Below are 7,500 nucleotides of genomic sequence, written 5' to 3' on the forward strand. Positions count from 1 at the left end.
GCACGCGGCGCACGGCTACTGCGAGCCGTACAGGTAGCGTGTTGCGCGACACGACACGCACACCGAAAGACATGCAGTCTAGTCGGTAATGATCCTTCCGCAGGTTCACCTACGGAAACCTTGTTACGACTTTTACTTCCTCTAAATGATCAAGTTTGGTCATCTTTCCGGTAGCATCGGCAACGACAGAGTCAATGCCGCGTACCAGTCCGAAGACCTCACTAAATCATTCAATCGGTAGTAGCGACGGGCGGTGTGTACAAAGGGCAGGGACGTAATCAACGCGAGCTTATGACTCGCGCTTACTGGGAATTCCTCGTTCATGGGGAACAATTGCAAGCCCCAATCCCTAGCACGAAGGAGGTTCAGCGGGTTACCCCGACCTTTCGGCCTAGGAAGACACGCTGATTCCTTCAGTGTAGCGCGCGTGCGGCCCAGAACATCTAAGGGCATCACAGACCTGTTATTGCTCAATCTCGTGCGGCTAGAAGCCGCCTGTCCCTCTAAGAAGAAAAGTAATCGCTGACAGCACGAAGGATGTCACGCGACTAGTTAGCAGGCTAGAGTCTCGTTCGTTATCGGAATTAACCAGACAAATCGCTCCACCAACTAAGAACGGCCATGCACCACCACCCACCGAATCAAGAAAGAGCTATCAATCTGTCAATCCTTCCGGTGTCCGGGCCTGGTGAGGTTTCCCGTGTTGAGTCAAATTAAGCCGCAGGCTCCACTCCTGGTGGTGCCCTTCCGTCAATTCCTTTAAGTTTCAGCTTTGCAACCATACTTCCCCCGGAACCCAAAAGCTTTGGTTTCCCGGAGGCTGCCCGCCGAGTCATCGGAGGAACTGCGGCGGATCGCTGGCTGGCATCGTTTATGGTTAGAACTAGGGCGGTATCTGATCGCCTTCGAACCTCTAACTTTCGTTCTTGATTAATGAAAACATACTTGGCAAATGCTTTCGCTTCTGTTCGTCTTGCGACGATCCAAGAATTTCACCTCTAACGTCGCAATACGAATGCCCCCGCCTGTCCCTATTAATCATTACCTCGGGTTCCGAAAACCAACAAAATAGAACCGAGGTCCTATTCCATTATTCCATGCACACAGTATTCAGGCGGGCTTGCCTGCTTTAAGCACTCTAATTTGTTCAAAGTAAACGTGCCGGCCCACCGAGACACTCACTCAAGAGCACCCTGGTAGGATTGCAACGGGGTCCGCCTCGGGACGCACGAGCACGCACGAGGCGCGTCGCACGCCTTCAGCTCGCCCCACCGGCAGGACGTCCCACGATACATGCCAGTTAAACACCGACGGGCGGTGAACCAACAGCGTGGGACACAAATCCAACTACGAGCTTTTTAACCGCAACAACTTTAATATACGCTATTGGAGCTGGAATTACCGCGGCTGCTGGCACCAGACTTGCCCTCCAATAGATACTCGTTAAAGGATTTAAAGTGTACTCATTCCGATTACGGGGCCTCGGATGAGTCCCGTATCGTTATTTTTCGTCACTACCTCCCCGTGCCGGGAGTGGGTAATTTGCGCGCCTGCTGCCTTCCTTGGATGTGGTAGCCGTTTCTCAGGCTCCCTCTCCGGAATCGAACCCTGATTCCCCGTTACCCGTTACAACCATGGTAGGCGCAGAACCTACCATCGACAGTTGATAAGGCAGACATTTGAAAGATGCGTCGCCGGTACGAGGACCGTGCGATCAGCCCAAAGTTATTCAGAGTCACCAAGGCAAACGGACCGGACGAGCCGACCGATTGGTTTTGATCTAATAAAAGCGTCCCTTCCATCTCTGGTCGGGACTCTGTTTGCATGTATTAGCTCTAGAATTACCACAGTTATCCAAGTAACGTGGGTACGATCTAAGGAACCATAACTGATTTAATGAGCCATTCGCGGTTTCACCTTAATGCGGCTTGTACTGAGACATGCATGGCTTAATCTTTGAGACAAGCATATGACTACTGGCAGGATCAACCAGGGAGCTGCGTCAACTAGAGCTGAGCAGCCGGCCGCCCGGGAGTGTGTCCCGGGGGCCCGCGCGAACACGCAAGCGTCCGCTCAATTATTCTGCAAACAGGAGGAGGCTGAGCTCCCCTGCACCATACACCTCGAAACCCTCTCAGGTCCCGGCGGCGCGCAGCGCCGTCCTAAGTACTTGGTCGGGTTCGAGAGAGGCGCAATCGCCCGGAGTTTGGCGAGTAGACGCTTTAGGTGCGACCACCCGTGCTCCCAACTGAGCTTGCCGCTGCCGACAGAGGCCCGGGAGCGTGCTGTCGTGGCATTGCCGGCGGGAGACAACACGCGCCACCTACGGTGACCGGCAGCTCCAACGCCAGCGCCACAGAAGGACAAAAGCCCCACTTGGGTGCCGAAGCGAACTCTCCCAGCACAGCGCACGCGCCAACACGTCCGCACAGCTGCGATACAAACCACCTGCGAGAACCGCAGAGGCGACCGAGCAGCAGACGGCGTCGCGGCGCCGAGCGCCGGGCGGCGGCGCATCCTCAGCGCACACAGTCCTCAATCGGACCAGCACACTGCAGATGTCCACCGCGCTTCGCACCGGGCCCGCGAGGACCTACTTTGGCCGCACGGCGCCGCGTGCAGGGTGCGCCGGCGCGCAGCTGCGCCGCCTGCCGCCTCCGTCGGCCGGCGCGCCTGCCACTGGCCGCCCCCACCAGCCGGCTGTAGCGCGTGCGCCCACGCACCGCACGGCCAACACGCCGGGAGGCCCCCCCTCACCGGCCGGGGACGGTCCCACCCAGCCACCGCCGCGTATCGCTTCACACCCACATGCCATTCACGTTCGTGGGCATGGTGGGTATCGCTGCAACAACCGGTTGGTAGCTCAACCGATCGTCGCCATCACTGATTCACCCCTAGCGAGAACAACCGCACCACAACGGTTTACCAGTTGTTCATTTGCGTAACGTCACCAGCAAACGTAGGCGTCCATCGCCATTTGCAAATTCAACGATTGTTGCATGCCTGTGTCAGGTGTCACGACACACTGTCTGCCCACATACACGCAACAACATGTCCACGCTTAGCGAACACGTGGAAGGTGGCCCCCGTACGTATGCGATGTCCATTGCGCGAACGACTGTCAACCGGCCTCTGTCGCATGTCGCAGATGTGGAACGCAGTGCACCGTGCTATCACGGTGTGTGAGAAGAGACGACTACGTCTGACAACACGCGCCACTACATCAACAGACGGCTCATGCTGATCGCCATCCAGGGCATACCACACTGCAATCCAGCTCTTATAGGGAGACGACACGTAGCTGAGTGCACAACATTTGGACCGCATGGTTCGCCGTTGTTGGCGCAGTCGTTGTACGGTCACATGTACCACGATGTATCATTCAGTACATGAGGACCAATGTGCAGTACAGTGTGTGATTTGGACGTACAACATCAGCGGACAGTTGACACAGGCCGTACCACAGCGTAGGCTAAGTGCTTCGCCATGCGAATGCCAATGAACAACTGCAAATGCCAATGAACAACTGCAAAGGGCATTGAGCATGTACGTCCTGCTGCCATCCACATTACAGTGTATAGCTGCAAGGTGTTTAACATGAAGCGATACACTGGGGACCGGGCAGTGCGAGTAGCAAACTATATTGCGGGGGTTGCAGTTAGGCAACACTACACTAATTTAACGCGTCGTATGACAATTACAGAGCAGGTTAAGGCCCAACGTGTGTTGGGTTAAGGCCCAACGTGTGTTGGGTTAAGGCCCAACGTGTGTTGGGTTAAGGCCCAACGTGTGTTGGGTTACGGCCCAACGTGTGTTGGGTTAAGGCCCAACGTGTGTTGGGTTAAGGCCCAACGTGTGTTGGGTTACGTTAAGGGGCAATGTGGGTTACGTTAAGGGGCAATGTGGGTTACGTTAAGGGGCAATGTGGGTTACGTTACGGCGCAATATAGGTTACGTTACGGCGCAATGTGGGTTACGTTACGGCGCAATATAGGTTACGTTACGGCGCAATATAGGTTACGTTAAGGCGCAATATCGGTTACGTTAAGGCGCAATACAGGTTACGTTAAGGCGCAATACAGGTTACGTTAAGGCGCAATACAGGTTACGTTAAGGCGCAATACAGGTTACGTTAAGGCGCAATACAGGTTACGTTAAGGCGCAATACAGGTTACGTTAAGGCGCAATACAGGTTACGTTAAGGCGCAATACAGGTTACGTTAAGGCGCAATGCAGGTTACGTTAAGGCGCAATGCAGGTTACGTTAAGGCGCAATACAGGTTACGTTAAGGCGCAATGCAGGTTACGTTAAGGCGCAATGCAGGTTACGTTAAGGCGCAATACAGGTTACGTTAAGGCGCAATACAGGTTACGTTAAGGCGCAATACAGGTTACGTTAAGGCGCAATACAGGTTACGTTAAGGCGCAATACAGGTTACGTTAAGGCGCAATACAGGTTACGTTAAGGCGCAATACAGGTTACGTTAAGGCGCAATACAGGTTACGTTAAGGCGCAATACAGGTTACGTTAAGGCGCAATACAGGTTACGTTAAGGCGCAATACAGGTTACGTTAAGGCGCAATACAGGTTACGTTAAGGCGCAATACAGGTTACGTTAAGGCGCAATACAGGTTACGTTAAGGCGCAATACAGGTTACGTTAAGGCGCAATACAGGTTACGTTAAGGCGCAATACAGGTTACGTTAAGGCGCAATACAGGTTACGTTAAGGCGCAATACAGGTTACGTTAAGGCGCAATACAGGTTACGTTAAGGCGCAATACAGGTTACGTTAAGGCGCAATACAGGTTACGTTAAGGCGCAATACAGGTTACGTTAAGGCGCAATACAGGTTACGTTAAGGCGCAATACAGGTTACGTTAAGGCGCAATACAGGTTACGTTAAGGCGCAATACAGGTTAGGTTAAGGCGCAATACAGGTTAGGTTAAGGTACGACATAGGTTAGGTTAAGGTACGACATAGGTTAGGTTAAGGTACGACATAGGTTAGGTTAAGGTACGACATAGGTTAGGTTAAGGTACGACATAGGTTAGGTTAAGGTACGACATAGGTTAGGTTAAGGTACGACATAGGTTAGGTTAAGGTACGACATAGGTTAGGTTAAGGTACGACATAGGTTAGGTTAAGGTACGACATAGGTTAGGTTAAGGTACGACATAGGTTAGGTTAAGGTACGACATAGGTTAGGTTAAGGTACGACATAGGTTAGGTTAAGGTACGACATAGGTTAGGTTAAGGTACGACATAGGTTAGGTTAAGGTACGACATAGGTTAGGTTAAGGTACGACATAGGTTAGGTTAAGGTACGACATAGGTTAGGTTAAGGTACGACATAGGTTAGGTTAAGGTACGACATAGGTTAGGTTAAGGTACGACATAGGTTAGGTTAAGGTACGACATAGGTTAGGTTAAGGTACGACATAGGTTAGGTTAAGGTACGACATAGGTTAGGTTAAGGTACGACATAGGTTAGGTTAAGGTACGACATAGGTTAGGTTAAGGTACGACATAGGTTAGGTTAAGGTACGACATAGGTTAGGTTAAGGTACGACATAGGTTAGGTTAAGGTACGACATAGGTTAGGTTAAGGTACGACATAGGTTAGGTTAAGGTACGACATAGGTTAGGTTAAGGTACGACATAGGTTAGGTTAAGGTACGACATAGGTTAGGTTAAGGTACGACATAGGTTAGGTTAAGGTACGACATAGGTTAGGTTAAGGTACGACATAGGGTAGGTTAAGGTACGACATAGGTTAGGTTAAGGTACGACATAGGTTAGGTTACGGTACGACATAGGTTAGGTTACGGTACGACATAGGTTAGGTTACGGTACGACATAGGTTAGGTTACGGTACGACATAGGTTAGGTTACGGTACGACATAGGTTAGGTTACGGTACGACATAGGTTAGGTTACGGTACGACATAGGTTAGGTTACGGTACGACATAGGTTAGGTTACGGTACGACATAGGTTAGGTTACGGTACGACATAGGTTAGGTTACGGTACGACATAGGTTAGGTTACGGTACGACATAGGTTAGGTTACGGTACGACATAGGTTAGGTTACGGTACGACATAGGTTAGGTTACGGTACGATATAGGTTAGGTTACGGTACGATATAGGTTAGGTTAAGGTACACATTGTTGTAAGGAAAGGTTTAATGGGGGGCGGGGCGGGGCGGCCGGTTTGTTGATTGTGATTATAGTAAGTGGATGCCTGCGGCATCATCTGATTTGCCACGTCAGGATGCACCTTTGGCTCATGACAGGCGGCGCTCTCATTCCATGCTTGTGGCAGACCTGTGTCTTTCATTCCTGCCATTGTTTGTGTGCTGTGAGAGGAGGCAGTATTGTGATGTTGGGTGCACCCCTGTGTAGGACATGTGTGGGTGTTGGTGGCTTGGCTGAGCAATGGTGGTTGTCGGGTGGGTGGGATATTCTGTTTTCTGAGTGGACCTCCCAGTCTGGTTATGACAGTGTGGATTGTCTAATGTGGCGGAGAGGATGCACTGGGTGTTGTTCCATGCTGGTGCTTACATATTGTCTGTGTGCGTGTTACAGGCAGAGAGTAGTGCGTGATAAGGGTGTGTGGCTGACGTGTGGTTGTGATTGTGAGCAGAGTCTTTCAGCATGTATACGGACAGTTGTATACATTATCTGTATTCTGATGGCTCTATCTATTACTAATCAGCGCCGTGTATACGTTTAATCCGGTTCCAGTCGAAACTGTTGTATCTCTGTACATTAGTGACACGGCGAGCCCGCTATGTAGTTACTCGTCTCGGCAGCTTCCACCGGTGTATGGCAAATGATTATAAGGAATCAGTCTAGTCGTCAATACCGATGGTGTGACGTCACATGTCTGGGGTGGGGGACGCTGCGCCCTTCCGGTGGGTCATGGCCTAGAAAGACTCTTCCCACGCAGGGGGGCGTGGACTGTCATTGACTCTTCCAGGTAATATACTTGCCGTACGTTCTTGCGACTGCGAGTGCAACGCTCACCGGTACCGACATGGATGGAGCGCCTCCTAGCTGACCGCTCAGCATCGGCATTCGTACAGAGAGCAACGCGGTCGCGTCTCTAGCTCGTAACTGGTACAGCCCGCAGCTCATGTATAGGGACAGCGGGAATGTCGCATATTGGAGATAACTCTTCATGAAACGCATGTTATAGGGGTGGATTGCACATTGCGACTGCGGGAAAAGTCCGCCGTTCATCCGCTGGAGTTGCGAGTTGGGCGGTTGGAGTGGGGCGCAGGTGGAGTGATTGCCGGTCCACGATTTCGTGCGGCAGAGGCGCTGGCGTTGGGGTGCTGTGGTCGACAGAGGACGCAGGCTTTGTGGGTGGGGTCGAAAGATGGGCACTGTGGGCCCATCGATGTCTTGGTCGGCTTGGCGTCTCATAGATGGCGGTATCGTCGTTGCAGGACGTCATGCCGCGGGAGACCTACAGATGGCGCTGTGTTTTGTGGT

General features: G+C 51.9%; 1 non-coding gene across 1 annotated transcript; it reads right to left on the minus strand.

The window, feature by feature from the left end:
* Positions 1-86: 86 nt before the first annotated feature.
* Positions 87-1,996, minus strand: LOC124565948. The gene has a single exon (XR_006970714.1). It is a non-coding gene; the product is annotated as a small subunit ribosomal RNA (ribosomal RNA).
* Positions 1,997-7,500: the final 5,504 nt, after the last annotated feature.

The sequence above is a fragment of the Schistocerca americana genome, unplaced genomic scaffold (assembly GCF_021461395.2).
Source record: "Schistocerca americana isolate TAMUIC-IGC-003095 unplaced genomic scaffold, iqSchAmer2.1 HiC_scaffold_1352, whole genome shotgun sequence".
Classification (NCBI taxonomy): domain Eukaryota; kingdom Metazoa; phylum Arthropoda; class Insecta; order Orthoptera; family Acrididae; genus Schistocerca; species Schistocerca americana.